The sequence below is a fragment of the Gallus gallus genome, chromosome 9, assembly GCF_016699485.2.
Source record: "Gallus gallus isolate bGalGal1 chromosome 9, bGalGal1.mat.broiler.GRCg7b, whole genome shotgun sequence".
Classification (NCBI taxonomy): Eukaryota; Metazoa; Chordata; class Aves; order Galliformes; family Phasianidae; genus Gallus; species Gallus gallus.
The window spans coordinates 19,105,622-19,124,326 of record NC_052540.1 but is presented as its reverse complement, the minus strand read 5'-3'; the positions used below and the strand labels follow the sequence as shown (position 1 = coordinate 19,124,326).

General features: G+C 45.0%; 1 protein-coding gene across 5 annotated transcripts in view; it reads left to right on the top strand.

Annotated features, from left to right (window-relative positions):
* Positions 1-18,705, top strand: part of FNDC3B (fibronectin type III domain containing 3B) — a 157,153-nt gene that overhangs the window by 49,946 nt on the left and 88,502 nt on the right. The gene's annotated exons all lie outside the window — the stretch shown is intronic.

Sequence of the window (18,705 nt, the reverse complement as noted above, 5' to 3'; positions counted from 1 at the left end):
CTCTGCCCATGGGGAAAGCTCCTGGGAGGGTGGCTGTGCCCAGGGGCTGTGCAGCTTCCTTAGTGATGCCTTCTTTTGAGCTGGGGCCTTCAGTGTGTTTCAAATACACGTGCCTAAAATACACATGCCCATCCTAAAGATGAATCTAACACTTTGTTGACAAGCAAACTGAATGAATTAAATTCAAATGAATTGAATTGAAGGCCATCCTAAATACCCGAACGTCAGATTTGGGCAAATTATTTTGTATGGCGTAAAATAGTTCCTTTATTTGTGTTTGGTTAGCAAGCAGATCTTGGGCATTTACCAAGTGCTGCTCATGCGTGTAGCTATCTCCACTCTATGTATAGCAAAACAAAAAAGAAGTGTGCAGAATACTGGGTTAAGTGCATTAGCCAGTTATTTGAGCCAGCTGCTATGCTAGGAATAGAAGTATAGCTATTTCTAACCTCAAGCTGTGTGATTGCAAAGCTCCTTCACTACTGCTCTGTCCTCTGTTTTCACTTTTGTAGAGCCAGAAGGTACACGTCCATAACCATTCTCAGTATCCAATGTGGAGCATTATTCTTTCCATTTTGCTGTAAGATGGATGTGCATGGTTAGCATTATGTGCCTGAGTGCAGTGAGCTGTGAACTGCAGTTCATAGACATTTTTATGGGAAACTTCTTGTAATTTAAAATGAGCGAGGTGAAGTAAAGTGGTAGTAATCCTGATTTAAGTACAAATTCATGTAGAGGTTGAAAAATTGCCTTTTTTAATAACTAGACCCAATAGCACCTGGCCTGCAGTGCTGCTGGGAAGAAATGCAAGTCTACGTTGATGCAGCAGCTGTATCCCTGCCACTGTCAGCAAGGCTCAGTGCTCAGCACCCTGCAGCTCTCAGCACTGGACTTGGTGCATGCAGGGCTGACATTTGGACAGCTAATGAATGCTTCTTAATGAGGAATGCCTGTGAAACACAGCCAGAGCAGGGCTGGAGCCTGGGTTTAACTTCTGGGAGGCCAAATGGCAATTTCTCAATAGCTGGTGGTTCACATTTGTCTACTTCAGAGGGAGTTTCAGGGCAGTAACTGGGCTCTTGCTCACAAAAAAAAAGGCATCCTGAGCTGGTGGGAGAGCCTGGACAGCACTGCTTTTACAGCCTCTCAGCCCTTTGTGCCTGTTCTCCCAGAGGTGACTTGCTTTAAAGGTAAGAGGCTGTAGAGAATTATGCCTGAAAATTGTTGTATTATTCCTTATTTTCACTTTGTTTACTGGCATCCACTAATACCGTCTCATTGTACAAAAGAAACTCTTAAACCCTTTGTGCTCCTCTCTGATTCTTTTCCTTTTACATTTTAGCAGCTCATTGCTACATCTTCCAGGCCTCCAACTTGTGCTGCACCCTACAGCTGTGCTGCTCTCATGTGGCTCCTGACTCTCTTCACTTGCTCCTTTGGTTTCTCCTGCAGCAGAGTGGCTCTTTTCTTTGTCATTCTGTGCTGAGCAGAGGAGAGCAAGCTGATAAAAGCAGCTCTTGTTTTGGAAGTTGTAAAAGTAGCTGTGTTACAGCTGCCCTGCCCTGATGGAGGGTGGCTGCTGACAGACGGGGCCTCATGATGCTCTCCCCACCCCTCAGCCATCTCCTGCTGCTTCCTTTGCTGGGCTGCAATTTGCTGACCTGTGAGCCTGCTGAGGAAGGGAAAGCTGATCCTGTGCCCAAGTGAATAGTTCTTCTGCCATTTTGTCTCATTGAATATCTCCCACAGTTTGGGAGCAAAGGAGGGGAGGAGAAGGAGGAAGAAGGAACAAGGAGTGTGGCCGCCTCTCTGGTGGCACTAGGTCACAAACCCAAGTCAGTAATTCTGTACCCTGCTAGGAAAATAGCATGCATTAGGAATATGAGCTGCCTCCTATGAATGCAAGAAAGCTATTTGTTGAGCTCTGTTCATCTTAGGCATGCATGTAAGTGTTGCATCAAGTTTCTCCTTAATTTCAGAGCAATTTCAGTTCACAAGCAGTAGTCTCTCTTACTGTTGTATGTTTTGCTCTTCTCTCCAAATGCCAGGAGCATAACAGCTCCTTTTGGACCTAAGAGAGCATGGCACACCTTGTTTTGAATTCAGAAGGGGGCCGATGCTTTGCCCTGCTCTTCATCTTCATTATTTGCATGCAGCTTGGTTTGTATGTGTTGTTGCTTCGGTGCACCCACAGCGTGGGAAACAGCTGTGAATCTGTGTACCTGCAGTATTTTTCCCACACTAAATTGAATCCTGGCACTGACTGCAGCTGTGACTGAGAACAGCCCAGTTGCTGTAGGCAAATGGCCTTTTGGATGGCACACTTCTTGTCTCTGAGCTCTTCAAGATGCTGTGACTCAAGTTCAACACTCAATTCTTAGGAATAACTCAGAATTTTTGGACTTCTGGGATGCCATAATACTGATGCTGTGGGGTTTTGGAGGGGATTTTGGTGGTTTTGCTTTGTAATGTCATTACACCCATGGGATTGGTAGAGCTGTGGGGAAATACAGCTTCCTGTGTACTGCTTTCCCTAAAGACGTGGCAGCTTCTGGACAGCCTCCAAAATCTGAGTCGACAGTTTTCACCAAAGTAAAGTGGTTCTCAGCATCATCCTCTTGAGCTGCTGCTCTATGGAGATTCAGAATTGCTTTTCAGTGGTTCCTCAGAACCTTTTTGTTGCTGACAATAGGCCATCCATACGGCTGTTGTGCTGTTAACATTGCCAGTTGCATGCTTAAGCCTCGAACGAATTAGAACAAATTCTACCAAATGCTTTTGAGGTTTCTAACTTTACAAGTTCAGGAAATAAACTTCATGCTCCGTTCTCTCTTGCTGTAGGAGACCTTGATAAAATCTGGTGTCTTAATGGGTAAAGGATCTAAAGAGCAATGTTTGCCTTTGGTTCTGCTTTTTTGTCTGGAGTGGAAATGGGATAAACAACGGTTACAAGTTACTGTACATTCAAGCAGGGGCTCATACTGTTAAGATAGGAAAATTGTGATGTACTGGGGAGTTGTCTTTTTCCTAGAAAATGGATACGTCCACTTCTTGAAGAAGAAATTGTTATTTCATGGATTGATACTGTTGTATATGAGTGAGAGAGAGCCAGTACAGGGCAGGTGAGCTGCAATTAATGTTCCAGCCTGCAGTTAGAAGTCTATTTGGAGGTGGTGTTCCTGAGGTGGATCTGAGGTCACCACACACATCTTGGCTTCACAGAAGCAGTTGCCAGTGAGTTTGTTTTAGGAAGGACGTGGACTCATTGTATGGAAGTGGACTTGAGTTACTACTTATCTGGTAAGCTCTTCATCTATTGAAACGTAACGGCTCTATCTGATGCCAGGGTTGGGTCTGCGTGCAAAACCCCTGCTTGCCTTACAGCATCCTGCTTGGTGTTCCCATTGCAACACAAACATATGCTTGGAAGTGTGGTACCGTGTGAGCAAATCAATCCTGTTCCGCAGGAAGCCACCGACTGCTTCACACGCAGGAAGATGACAGCATCTTCACAGCACTGTGGTGGAACCCAAAATGGGTCCAGCTGCACCGCGGGGCTGCTGTGCAGGTGGTGATGTGTCCTTGTGCTTGCACCTGCATAGCCATGTACGTGTGCTGCTGGGCTGGGTGCTGCTGAGCATGCTGCACGGCTCCATGGTCTGCCCTGCAGGCAGAAGAGCTGCCTTATTAAGTATGAACGCACTGACCATCCATGCGTATATCAAGTTTTGCTCAAGTGCTTCCCTCACATTTGTAAGAGTGAAACTTTGTCCATTAGATATTCCTATTCAGCCTTGAGTTATGGTGCAGAGTGAGAGAGCCTGAAAAATGTGGATCCTAACAAAGGTTATGTGTGTCTATGAACTCTTTTTTCCCCTTCCCCCTTTTTATATTTTGCTACTTCCAGAGAGCTTGACATCGTCCTGCAGGTCTCTGTGTGTGTCTTCTGTGTGCAGCCTCCCTCTGTGGCTGCAGGCAGATGCAGCAGTGCTGCAGGAGAGCTGTAGAGGAGGCTGGGGGCCATGCCCAGCTCCCTGCTGGCCACAAAGCCTCTCTGTGCTCTGCTTTGCCTGCCTTTACAGAGGGTGAAAACTGAGCTCTGTGGGGAAAACGGACACTAATTCCATGTTCAGATTGAAATTCAGGTATCTTGAAGGGAAGCAGTGGTGCACCTGCCACCTGGTGTAAGATGTTATCTCACAGTTGCCATCACAGTAGTCTTAAGGCTCTGCATTTCTTGTTCTGAATGACTCCTAAGAGGGGGGTGTTTGGAGTAATGTCAGTCAGGTGTGTTGGGAGGATAGCAAACCCTCCAGCATCAAGATGTTCTGCTAAGGTTGTCAGTGTGTGAGCACTGATTTGTTCTCAGGTGGGGAATTCTCAGGGGTTAAGGTATCTTCCTTCACCCAGAGCTTGAGCTGAAGCACTTGGTGTGGTAACCTCATGGCCCTGTCTGTCTGTGTTCAATGTGGGCCGCTCCCAGCTCAGGCTGCACAAACGCCTGGCACTCTGTGTTTTGCCAGCGGGCAGCTGCCTTAGCGCTGGAACACAGTCAGATTTGCAGTGAAGAATACCTCCATGGCAGAGAGAAACAATTTCTTCTGACATTCCTTAAGGCAGAAACAGCTGCATTCAACTTTTTTTTTTTTTTAATTTAAAAAAGCACTGTGGCATCTCCCTTGATAATCAGAAGTACAGCTGAGCATGAACAGCAGGGCATAGTTCTACGCGGAGTCACTGGGCGCTGTGTTGCAACACGGATTAGCTGACGCGGACCAGCTGTGCTCCTTGCTAACAGAGACAGTCTGACACGAGCCCAGCACGGTGTTTCCCACAGCTCCAGATGTGTGGGGCCGGCTGCCACCGCCCACCCCCACATCGCCAACATCTGCGTGTGCATCCGCAGCCCTATAGGTGCTCCCACCCGGATGGACGCAGTGTTTCTTGGGGTGAAATAGTTATGTTGTGACTTAACCAGCATCCATCAGCTGGGACACTCGAACGCTTTAGAAGGGGATGGTTCTGCTTTGTGACTGCTTCTTAATAATAATGCTCTGTGAGGGCAAACGTCTGAGCTTCCCAGTGTGCGCCAAGGAGTTCTGAACAAAATCCCTCCTTTTGTGGTTTCTCTCAATTGTTAAACAAAGGCTTCATAATTCCTCGTGCCCCTCCCAGGTCCTCCCTGAGAGCACAGCCGTTGCTTTTTCTTTTTTTGCATGTGGGGAGAATAAATGTTACTGCAGAACAGTGTGAGGAGCTGGACGGTGCAAATCCACTTCCCTTCCTTATCCACCGACCTACATCAGTTTTACCCCGTGTTTACTTTCACCTGTGATTACAGTAACTTGTTTGCAATTAAACTGATGTATGATAGAGACCACCGAAATGTATTAAATGGGATCAGACCAAATATTACCCGAGGAGATCGTTGACCTTTGGAGCAAGAGGAAAGAGAGAGGAGGGCCGGCAGGAGCTGTGAGGAAGGGGCCCTGCCTTCAGAAGTGGTGTTTGGGTTTATTTCTACTTTGTTAAAATAGCAAACAGCTCTGCTTGTTGCAACGCAAGGCATTGAGTAGCACAGGGTGGGCATGGTTGCTTTTTAAAGACAGCAAATATTTCTATTTGAACATCAAGAAGTGGAGAGAATAATTCCACTTCCAGCACCCCTGAAGTGATGTTTGTCTCAGTTGGCCGATGAGATGAAAGTTGCTCAATTTTCATATTTTTGGTGGTGTTTTACTTTTTGGACAGATTTCTCAGATATTTTTGTCTCTGTGTCTTTAGAACAAACACAGTGAGGCAAATAACTTGAAAATCCCGTTTTCCTATTAGCCAACTGAGAGCTGCTGCTGGAAGCCTTACGGGAAGTGTATTTATGGGAGAGACGTCGGGAGAGCAGAAGGTAGGAAATGTGAGGAATGTGAAAAATCCTGTGGCTTTTGGGAAACCTGGAGAAGCGTGAGGCAGCTTGGCTTCTAATTCTGCTGTTGGCACGGGGAATTACCCAAGATTTTGAGCATCTCCCATCACAGGAAGGCAGCCTGGCTGTGCTGTCCCCTCTGCGGTGCTCCCAAAGGCCGCGTCAGGCTGCCTGAGGCCTCTGTGTACGGCTGTAGGTGGGGTGAGTGGTCCAGGGCTGCAGCAAGGCCTGGTTTGTGTCAAAGCATGAAGGTGTTTTTAATAAATATTGATAAGAACTGGGGAACTCAGATTTTACTTCATAATCCTGCAAAATTTGGCGTCTATCCCCTTAATACAACAACTTAAGCAATAAATTGACAGTGTAGTTTGACTTAGAGCATAACCTGGTAATGAGATTATTTAATGACAAAATAGTATTGAAAATGAAGGAAACGAGACTGCAGCATTTATCTCATTTAGTATTATTATTTGGCTGGTATTTCACAGTGTTAGTAATGTGGGGTTCCCTAAATACATCTCTGCAATTACATTGCAGAAGGTGTTGGCTGGTGTAGGTGTGGCGTTTGTTGGGGCTGTACCATGGGAGCTGGTTGCCATCCGTGTGTATCTCTGTGCCCTCAGCTCAGGGTAAAACGTGGACGCCTCAGTTGTGTGGGTATAGATTAATGCAGGTGTTAAAAATCAAAGATCGTGGTTTGCACTGAAGGAAAACTGCTTTCTGTGAAGTCCAGCTTCAGTGTGCAGGGCATGCTGTTAACAATTGTGGTTTCATTTACAACTCAGGTTTTTCTTTTCCTTCAGGAGATCTTGCACTTCGAGCTCTGTTTTCTGAAGTCTTCCAATTAGATGATTTTCTTCATATACTGTGCACTTGTATGGTGCTCATTAGGATTTGAATGTAATAGTCTCTAATTATTGTATGTATTAAAAAACAGAGAATAAAAATCCCCTGTTGGCTTAGGCTCACGCCGAGTGGTTTTGGTGCCTGTTGGGATCCCTCTGCTGCTGAGGAATGGTGAAGCCCAAGGATTTGGTAGCCTTTATTTACCCAAGTAAAAGATTTACAGGGATCATTTGTGTGGCAAACCTTTCTGTCTTCAGAAATGAGTTTGGCTTGAATGAGTTGCTAGATTCACATATAAGCTCTTTGAGGAATAATCAGTAAAAATAGTCAGCCTACGTGTGGTTGGTGCGTAACCCTGGCAGTGTCTGCCCGCAGTGCCGGAGATGTCAGGCTGTTTGCACTGGGGCGTACAGCCACGTGGTGTGAGCCTGTGAAGTCAGACCCGACTCGCCTGCTGGGATGGGTGGGTTACTGAGAATGATGTACCACAAGGGAATGTCAGCAGGCAGTCGCACACTACTGAAGGTTGGACTGATCATTAAACTGACCTGCCATGTGGTACTTCAAGTACAATTTTTAGCTTCTGGACACTTCAGCAGTATGCGAACCAGAAACACAGAAAATTAAAGAGCAATTAATCTCTAAGACTTAAGTTTTGAATAGGAGCTGTTGGTTTCAAACACGCACGTGACCAAAACAAGTGGGGTATGGTATTGCTGCAGGGATGCTGGCCTGCTGGGTTGGATATCTGAAGCTGCCCATTGCAAAGGGCACTTGCAGTATGTCATGCATTAGAACACAGCGTGCTCAGAATTCTTGCCAGCCCAAGGAATCCAGCTCCAGGCTCCTGAGTTCCCTTCCAGTTTTCTCTTCCATTAAGCAGTGCTTCCTGTAAGTAATAAAGCGTAAAATACGATGCATTACATCTTAGAACAGCTTGTGTGTGTTTATGGATCCCTCCTCTTTGGTGCGACGTGGCTCTGCGCTTCATCAAAGGACGTGGCCAAAAAAGTGCCAGGGCCACCTTGCTTCTGCCTGGGAGCTGCTCTGACATGGCTGAAGTTTGTAATAAATAAAGAGGAAAAAGTAGGTGCAGCTGGTGGATGGCCAGACCCAATGCTCTGCCATAGCAAGGATGTGAGTGGCCAAGAAAAATGCAGGGCACATTTGTTTCTGCTTCCAGATGGGTCACTGCTGACAGTGGAAAGCAAGGTAAATGCAGTTTTTCCACAGAATTAGTAGCAAATGTGGGAAGTGATGCAAATTCAAGCTTTGATTAATAGAGGAGAGCTTCCCAAGTGATTTTCTTTGTTGTTTTGCTGTGAAATGGGAATCTGTCGATTTGGAAGCCTTTCAGACAGTCCTTATTTCATAATGGTTTTGTATGTGGTGGTTTTCTAGGTCGTTATTCTTGCAGGAGGTTTTAGACAACTCTAATTGGAGTTTTAGTTACTGTTGCCCTGATGCTGAACTGATGGTGCTCAGGAATCCCAGGAATTCTAAACACTGACAGAATATGGTTCCTAGGAGCTGAGTATTCTGTCAGTTATTTTCTGCAACAGCACAGATTCTCTTGATGCTTCCATAGCTCTCATAACTCTTTGCATTAAACCCCTAGTGAAGTCAGAAATGAGCTAGCTTTTAGAAATCGATCTAGAAATACCCTTTTATTTGCAGAAGGGGAAAGGTGTTTGGTAAATGTTCTGCAGGGTTCCAGAAGGGCGTTGGGATGGAGCTGCTGAATATTGAGTTTGCTTAATGCACAGCTGTCGCTGTTAATAGCTTTGAGACAACTAAAAGCTTTGCTCACTCCAAAGGCAACAATTAATAAGCAAGATTAGTTTTTGAATGCAAGGGGAAAAAAACCTTTAGAGACCCCTTTTCAGAATGCGTAGGTAGTTTTCTGTCCAGCATGCATTTGTGCAAAAGTAAATAGTTATCCTGAAAAAGTGTCTGACTGATTCTCCTTTTACGTACTAACGGTGACTTAAGGTGGGAGTTTCAGGCAGTGGTTTAGCTTCAAATCACGTTCCTGTATGAAGAAGAGTTTGGGTGTTCTTTGGTGCTGCACGTAGGAGCGGTGTTGCTTCAAAGGGAAGGAGAGTGCATTGAGCTGCTCACTGCTTTTTGTGTCTGCAGAAGCGTTATCACTTTCTGTTCAGGTAGCTGCTTGGGGGATTTGTTTTCATTGGAGGGTTTTTAAAATATATTTTTCTGTAAGAGTTGGAAAGAGAAACATTATAAACAAAAGCTGTAGATCTATAGGAAGGGGAAGGAAGTTGAAGATAAATACAGGTATAGTCACTGCTGGGGGGCTATTTTATTTTTTTTCTGAAGTTATCCTGTTGGTTATCAGTGTGGATAGGCAACCCACAAACAAGAAAGGAGGAGGCAGCAGGCCCTTAGCTGGCACCTGAGGGCTGGTGTGGCAAGCGGGGCTGTGCTGCAGGCAGGCTGATGGGGCTCTGTGTAGAGCTGACTCGGGTTGCTGTGCTGTTTCTTGCTCCTTGAGAGCGCAGTGAGTTTGCTGGTGTGGCTGGCAGTCTGAATGCCTCGTTTATTCAGTAACCACTGCCCTAGTTAAGATTCACTGCGCCTACATGCAGCTTGGCCCATGGCTGCAGAAGGGGCATGTGCATCTGTGTGTGCTGCCTGGCAGAGCTGGGACTGGGGCAGCCCTTCCCAACAGAAGGTGCTCGGTGCAGGCAGCACATCGTCCCCGGCTGCTTCCCAAGCCCCTCATCTCCTGTTTTCACAGCTATCTGCTGTGACTCTTAATGTTTACAGTGTTATCACAGACATAAATTTCAAGAGAATTAAGATGAGAGCAATGAATGTGTTGCTCCTCTTGATTGAATTTGTGTTGCTTGTGTTGGAGGCGCTCCCAAGCATTAGGAAACTTGGGTATAGGTAGATACCTTTTTATATAAAGGAGTGATCTGACAGATGCCATTTGGATCAGGCTCGAGTTGATCAGTTTACAGACAGAGTACTGCCCAATATTAAACCCTCTGGGTCTCTGAGTCCAATCCCTGTTCCATTTGGTGAAGGCATGTTTCTCTGGTAGTGTACTTTCAGATGCCACATAGCAGAACGTGGCTGGGAAGATTAGCTTCAGTAGTTCCATAAAAACAAATTCCCTCAACGTCAGTCAAGTTGGGTCTGATTTACCCCAGCATGGTCGGTCCCCACATGGTAGAGCATGGCTCACCAAAGAACCAAAGTTATCTGATTATAGTGATTTTAATGCTGATCATGAGTAGCAGTGGTACAAAGTGTCTAGCTATGCTGTTGGGAGTAAGAAAGAGCTTAAAAACCCCCTTCTTAATAGGCTTTCTTAATGGCAGCCTTAAAATTTAATAAAGCGAAAACAATTTCACCGTTCAAAGATGAATGCAGGTCGGGTAACTTTTATCCAATGGACTTCATTAAATAATTGTGTGGTGTTTGATCATATCAACAGTGACATGCTGGATTTACGAGCTCCTGTTAATGACATGGAGTATTTAACAACAGCGCTTTCAGGAGCAAAGCTGCTTTCCCCTCGCTGTTGCTTACATAAGAGAAAGACTAATAGGTAGCAGGATTAAGCTTCCAAAAATGAGACGTCTCAATGTTTTTTACAAGACTTGCTTTTTGCTTTTATGGATTTCTATCTTTTTGAATAAACAATTAACACAATATTAATAAGCGTGGAAATAAATTGTGGCAGAGAAAATTTCCAGGTGTTCTCTACCCGATGCTCTTTACATTCTTTTCGTGCTTGGTGGGTTCATGAGAAACGTGCTGCCATGAGTTGCAACCATTAACAGTAGCGAGCAGGAATCAGGTGTTGTGTTAACATCCTCTGTGCGTTGGTTGAAGAGGTGCATTTCACACTCTTTGAATATCTCTGTTTTTTAATGTTTCCATTTTGAAGAAGACTTTATAAATAACACTTCCGGTATTCATGTTCAGCATTACAATGAAATGATTTTTCTGTGGAGCTGAACCACAAAATTGAAGTAATTTAGGCTGGATGGATCTCCAAAGGCTGTAGCCCTGCCCTGTCCCTAAAGCAGGTCTGCATGGAGCGGGTTGCCCAGGGACTTCTCCAGCTGAGGCATCAGCACTGCAGGGCTGTAGATCTCACAGCCTGTGAACAGTGTTTGGTTGACCTCTCAGTAAAAAAAAGAAATGTTTTCCCTTATGTCTGATTACAGTTTCCAATGTACCAATTGCCTCTGCTACCTCGTTGCATTGCTGTGTCTCTCTAAGGTCTGATTCTGTCTGCATCCTCAGTATGTCTGTCTGTCTGTATCCTCGGTATTCTCTGTAGTATTGGACTTTCCTTTACAAAAGCTGTGTTGTGCATCAGCACAAAGGCATGATTTGTAGTTGAACCCTGGGCTTTGTTTGCTTGCGGACCTTTCTGAAGGTATACATCACAATTCCCAGCTGGCTGTTTGGGAGGTCGGGGTCAGAATGTAGGTGGTTTTCCATTCCAATTACAGCTGATCTATTCCTGCCTATAAATATTCAAAAATTCCATTCAATAACATTTTCTCAGTGTTTCCACCTAGAAGCATTGTGTGTTTTGTTTTGTGTTCTCAAGCGGAATTTAGTAAAGTGGAATTGGAATTCCAACATCTACCCAGGATGAAATTCCTGTAATGACCTCACAAAAGCTCTTGCTGCTGTGCATCACTGGGGAGGATTAATTTGATGGTTTCCAAAGCTTCAGCAAGCATCGTATGCTTTTCAAGAGAAAGTTTCAGCTGATTTGTTCCACGGTTGCATCTCATCTTAGTAAACCTGGCCTTTGGGATGCCTCATTCAGCTCCTGTGCACAGAGGGAGCACGTGGGCTGCCAGAGTGAACACTGCAGGGCTGGGACTTTGGATTTTTAAGCCACGGACAGTATGTGTAACTCTATGAGCCCCATTCCTGCGAGATACTCAGCTCACCCTGTCAGTCACTCAGGCCTCTGAAGTCTGAGAATTACATGTGCTAAGCATCTTGTTGGATCAAACTGATCGTATATATTTATGTGAGTAGTTGGACAGGTTCACTTAGCATGCTAAAAATAATGAGGCTCCCTTAATTTATTCAGCAGGAAACTTGATGTACCCTTTGAAAAGAAGGGCGATGATTTTTGTTTAAAAAAGAAATGTGATGGCGTGTTATTCCTTGTGGGTATGTTTTGTAAGTCTGGGTTGTGCAGCCTGCAACCTTCCTTTAGATCACTTACCTTCTGGTGCCTGAATGAAGGATGTCTGTGCCGTCTTGGATTCTGTATTGGAATTCCCCCAGGTGAATTTCATCTAGAAATTTCAAACGGTTTATGATATTTTTCCTGCTTTGAATGTTGTTTTCCTGTTGTTCGCAGTTAAACAGCTTCTGCCTTTAAACCCAGAGCCTGTTTCCTCTTGGTAGATCGTCACATAGGTGTGCCTGGGCTATATGGCATTTGCTGGTGGTATTTGTATGGTAAAAGATGCTGTTTTCTCCTTTGCACTCTCTCTTCATTTGGGAAGTATTATATATTTTGGGTTTCTAAACGGTTTTTAAAGCCGTTGATATGTAGGTGGGGCAGAAGGCTGTTGATCTTGGTGTATTCTGTTTAACCAGGCACGTGATGTCTGGGATTCCAGTATATTTGCGGAAATAAGGAGCAGACAGTGTTGAACCTCATACTAGAAATAAGATTTCGGGGTCTAATAACTGAGCATCTCCAGGGCCAGAAAAGATCGCTTAGTGCTGCCAGCTCTCTTTCACATGCAGGGCTTATTTCTTACCCAAAGTACAGTAGCACCTAGGTGCAGATGACAGATAATTTAGGTGTTTGCACATGCATCTAAATGCCCAGATTTTTCCTAGAATAAATTCTTAGCGTTCAGTGTTCAGATATGTTAATCTAGGCTCAGTGCCCAGTATAACTGAATATTTAAAAAAGAGGTGAGTAAAACAGGATGGAAAAAGATATCAGGAAGAGAGAAACTAGTACCCTTGCCTATGAGCCAGGTTATTTGTGCAGAATTGCTCAAGTTTTTACCACCTTTCCTCTATTTCCGTCTGGTTGTGTGATAATAGAGGGCTTTTCCCAGAATTATTTTGTGTTTGAGCTTAATGTCAGTGTGGAGATTAAAGGTGTTTGTTTCCCGTTGGCTCAGTAAGTCTAAATCCAGCCTTTGAAGTCAGGTCGCTCAAGATGCTGTAGATGAGAACTCAGCCCTCTAGTTGGTAATCTATACCCAACAGCCGCAGATTTCAAGTTTAACTAAAATGCTGCTTCTGCTACAAATGATGTCAATATAGCCTGGGGTATGTTTAAGCAGAAAGCTGAAGTCAGCTTGAACAAAACTTGGCAAAAGGGGGATGTTTTATTCATGTGAATAGACTGAATAGTGTTCCATGGGTTTCCGTGGTATAATTTGGTTGCATTTTATGTTTAAAGAGAACCCAAGTCTCCTCCGTTAGAGAGGGCCCTATGGCTTCAGTTTTAGGCTTACAGTGAGTGGTATCTCATTGCAGTGTAAATACAGGCTTTTTCCATGCATACATGTGAGAACGGTTGCCTCATGTTCCTGAAGCCCTGCTGATGTTCCCAGTGTGTAGGTGGAAGGCTGTACCTTAGAAATCAGGAGACATAAAAAATCCCATAAGTTGGAAGGGCTACTGCTTCCCCTTTCCCTTCCATTCCTCTTCACTCTGCATGGTGCCTTCTGAAGCTTCAGAGGAGCAGTTTGCTCCCACTCGTTGAATGAGCATGTCGGGGAGTTCATTAGGGCTAACTCTTGATTTGCTGTCAGTGCCTTTGGACAACTCCATTCACAGTGAATGGACTCCAGATGAGGGCTGCAGAGCAGGAGCATGCTCATAGTTCCTGCAGACCAGCATCAGGCCATGGCCTGATAAGTAAAACAGAAGGTTTAGTGTTGCTCAGGTAGAAGCAGGAGGAAACCTGGAGATCCAGAGACTTCAGAGATAGGAGAACTCTGAGCTCCTGTGACATTGGCTGCAGCACCAAGTGTGTCAAGCCCAGCTGCTGCTCTTGAACTGAGGTACAGCGTGGTAGAAAACCCCTCCTGAGTTTAATCTCTTCATTTTAATCTTCCCCCTCTTTGTCACACCCTGCTATGTTCAAACAGTGCTTTTCTCCCATAGTTTTGTGGTTGGTGGATTGGACGCTGTGTATTTGAAGCAGATTTTTGGTAGATTGTATCGAAGTTTTGGGTCTCTCTGTTAAGAAGTGTTAATGAATTCCTACACCAGCATTCCCACTCAGTCATGGGCTGATGACTGCTGTTGGCTGCCTGGGAGGCCGAGGCCGGGTGCCCTGCTCCCTCTGCCCGTGATGTCCCAGCATCTCACTGGCTTGCTGGCCAAGTGGGTGCTGTGTAGGGCTGCACTGAGGTGCAGCCAAAGGTGTGGGGCTGTCACCAGCCTTCATTGCCCTGCTGCTGTGGAAGCTCCCAAACTCGAGCGTTGGGATGTCGTGTGGTTGGGGTTTTAGTTCTTAATACACTAACTTGCAGCAACAATAGTAATATCCAGCCTGTTTGATGCTTGATTTGTTGCTTTAGAAACGCGCATAAAGCCATCGTCTTAGAAAGCAGATAAGCATCCACAGAGATGTGTAACGCTGTCCAAAAGTTTAAGCTACTGAAGATAGACTTCAACATAATTCAGTGGAATTTCCTCTCTGTGGGCTTTTTTTTTTTTTTAGCTTTTTGATGCTTTTTTGGATCTAGATCTAATGCTGTGTGCAGAGAGCATGCTTTCTTCAGGGCCAATCAAACCATGGCACAAAGGCATTGCTGTTCGGCCCGGACCCCGCCGTGCCGCGCTGTTTGCTGTTAGCCGGGCGCTGGCCACGCGGCCGGGCAGACCCTGCAGACTGCCAGCCCGGCTCTGTGCAGCTGAATGGGCCCTCTTGTGCTGCGGCCTCCGGAGCGCCAGGACAGAAATGCTGCTCTCAGCCCTCTGCCATCGCAAGGATCCTTCAGGGAGCAGGAGAGAGCGTTGCCCTCAGTTCTCAGCGCAGGGGCTCAGAAGGGGAAGGAAGCTGAGAAGAAGGGACGAGGCTTTGACCACTGGTTGCTGTGTTTTTGAATGTAAACCATTGTTATCTACCTACAACTTGCACAAAATAACATCAATGTACATTTTTAACACACGGCTCAGGTTGTTTTTGGGGAAAAAAAAAGCTTCCTGTCACTAACAGGTTCATTGTAACTCTTTTCTAAGCCTGTAAAAACAATTATTTTCATCTTTTAAGCCTTCTGTTGTAGTTTTCAGAAACACTTCAGTGCTGGAAAAGTTACTGTAGCGATGCATGATTCTCCAGCAGAATTGGCACAAACTGCTCTATTACCTGGGCAAGCCCGTCGAGTGTTAGAGGATTTATATGAGTTTAACTTTATCCAGGCAATATTCTGTTGAATTGTACAGCTAACTTGTTGACAGGAATGATGTGATTCTGTTGGATTGATCTGAAAATTGCAATAGGACCTGCAGGGAGTGGTGGCTCAAGTGAAATTTCACCCTTGTTCCCTGCCCTCCCCCAAGGAAAGCTTTCCCGTTCCCTATTTCTGTATTTATATCTAACCTAGATAAATGCGGATTATAATTCCTTTAAGCGCACTGCTCATCTATTTTTGCTTCCATGGCGCTTCACCGGCGATTTTGCGATGCCAAAGTATGAGAGCTTTTTGTATGGAAGGAGAAACTGGCGCTGAGAGTTGCTGGAAGCCAAAATTGTTTCTTAAAATTAAATGAAAAATCATGAACTTGTAGAGTCCTGAGCAGACCTCAGCATGTGCTCGCTGTGCCATCAGAGGAGTAAGAAGAAAGTATTTCTTGCTGGACTTCAGCATGGAGGAGAAGGGAGAAGGACATACCTGCTGTGTGAGCTCCCTGTTCCCTCCAGCTACAGCGCGTTCTCTGGGCAGTGCTGACATAAGCTAGGGTCAATCATTTGTAGTGAGAAAACTTGAAAGGAGAAATGAACCACATCCAAGTGATTGTAAGCTCTTTGTGGTATGTTATATATTGTGGGTGGAAGTGCGTTCGTTCTCTGAAGTTTGCACAGCTTGCTGCAGTGTAAGATGTCAGTGATATGGTGTGCAGTTCTGTAAAATACCTGTGAATGGCTCTGGTTGTTGCATTCACTATAGGATACTGGAGTATAAAATATGTGTAAGCATGTTATGTTAAGAAACTTCTATTTGCCTTAAAGTGGGAGGGGTTAAATATCAGTAGCAGCTCTTACTGAATGATGCTGTGTCCCGTGACACGTGTCTGGATGAGCAGACAAGCCAGCAAAGGGGCAGCACAAGCGGGATAGAGGTTTGCCAACGAGGGCTCCTTGCAGAGAGCACCAGGGCTGATGGCAGAGCCCTTGGAGAACACAGGCTGCTGTACTGGGGTTGTTCTCCCAGCTGTTGTTTGCAATGTGTTGTTCTCTGCTGAAACGCATATCCATCACCAAAAGGCGCTGATGGCTTTCCTTCCCTCCCCACTCCCCTATGCAATAAAGAAGGCATGTTTATGACAGCCAGATATTAATTGCCATATTTTGGTGAGGGTGTTTCAAACAGAGTGTTTTAAATGATTCACCAAAGTCCAGGATCCAAACTTGTTAGGAACAAAACTTGTCAGATGCTGTCGTGTTTGGTGCCAGTGCTGTTCCCTCAGTGCTGGCTGGGCTGATGGATGGAAGGTTGACGTCGGCTTTCAGGCTGCGTGATATTTCTCGCTGTGGGTGGACAGGCAGAGAATAGCCATCCCCTAATTGCTGCCTCGTTAAGGGCAGGTGAAAGAGAACATAATGCATAGTGTAATTGTTGGCTTGGGTTTGGATCTGTCGCTGATTGTACCATCGTTTTGGCGTTGCCATGGCAATGTAATAATTATATTTTGAATAATTGGAGCATTTTCTTTTCCTGCTGCAGAAAACTGATGTTGTGTAATTATTGTTACCTTTAATGAAAGTTGCACTCTGAGCTGATTATTGAACATTTGTATAAACACGTGACAGAGAGCAAAACTTTCTACAACTGAATGCCATTTTGCAAACGTGTCAGCAAACCAACTCATGCACCCCAAAAAGCATTTACATCATTAGAACGTGCTGAAAAGCTGTATGCAAAGGGAAAATAGTGTCCATAGTTCAACACCCATCCTTTATGGTGCTCTTGTGGCTTGGTGTTCGTCTTTCTCGAAATAAATAATTCCTGTTGATATCAGGCTAACGGTGCTGTGTAGCATGTAAATGGAAATGCTGCTCTGTAGCATGTAAATGGAAATACTGCTCATGTTGGTGTAAGAGTCACACTGCTCTCATCTAACGATGGACGCTTCCCTGTTGTTGAGGTGGGGGTAGGGGCTGGTGGTGCTGCTTAGGTTTCAGGGGACAGCTGGACCTCCACTGTTTGGAGCTAGCACCTCAACTCAGTGTGAGAGGTGTGTGGTTCCAAAGGGAAGCCTACTGCTGACTGGGGATTCCCTTCTTCTACCTGCTTTATGTAGTCCTGAGCACTGTTGTACGAGTTGACCCGTGGGGGTTTGTGGCCAGTCACTGTCCCACAGGTCCCCATGTGACCTCAGGTTGGCTGTATGGTTTCTCAGTCTTGGAACCACCAACTCCTCCAACTTCTCTGTTTGGGGTCCCTGCTGGGGACGTGGGGTGACTCTGCCATCCCTGCTCCTCATGTCAGGGTGTTGACACGGTTGTGCTCATCTTGTAATGAATGTCTCTCCAGCTCCAGGTTCTTGTTTTGTGGCTTGTATGCTAATGGATTAATTTCAGATGTTTTCAAAGTAGTTGTTTCTTCTTTGTTTCCAGAGTAGCCCTAATTTATTTAACAGTATTTGCCATTCAAGCTAGCTGATTTTAGACAGATGTTTGTCTCTTGTGTTTTAGTCTAGACATCTCTGATTTACAATCTGTAACCCATCTGGTGAATTGCCATGGGAGTATGCTTATTTTCAGTGCTTGAAGTATTGCAAAATACTCTTTGCAAGTGTTTTTGCAGTAGCGACTGTTGAGCCAACCAGCAGGAAAGGTTTATTTGAGCAAAAGAATCAAAATTGTTTATTCAGATTATGGCAGCAAAATATTCCACTTCTATTTAAAAAAAAACAACAAAAAGTTCAACTCCAAAATATTGGTTTGCCCTTAAAAAAAAAAAAAATTCTCCAAGAATACCACATCTGGGAGACAGAGGTGTACTCTTCAAACGTCAGAGCTGTTGCTTTCCTATGAACTGGAGGCAGTGTGCAGCAGGGCGATTGGCAAGGACAGGTGAGACAAGCAGCCCACAAAAGGCTCTGGTGCAAACAGCAGAGGTGCTGTCCTGTGGGACACCCAGAAGTGCTTCATGGGCTGACTGCTCTGAGCCTTTGGCACGTGTTTCTGAGTGTTTTCATTTGGTATTTGGGTAAGTTTGTCCCCATGTTGGAAACAGCACAAACCCTGGGCTGGATGCAGGGCCTCCTGCCGTGAGATCCAAGTGTTGCGTGCATAATTCATGGCTGTGGGATTTGCCTTTTAACAGCGATGATGCAGTGAAACTCTGAGGGACTGATGTATTTTTAAACCTCAATTATTTTTAGAATGATTCTAGCCAATTGATTTGGATGGGGGGAGGAGGTTAAAGGGCTTATAATTTGTAACCACATCCAATGCATTCACAGGATTTTAAAAGCATATTGGAAAAAAAAATAAAGGGTGATGGAAGTTGCAAAGGCATTTAAGAAGCATCTTTCACCTACAGAAAATCCTTCAGCCTGCCCTGTCAGGCCCTGTGTCTGCATGTATGTATTGAGGTAACTGCAGTCAGTGGTTAAACCATGCAGGTGCAGCTGGCTTCAGGCTGATGATTGTTTCGGATGTTCTGTGCACATTTAAATAGCCATTTGATGCTGGACCACCAAGATCATTTGAAACCCGTTGG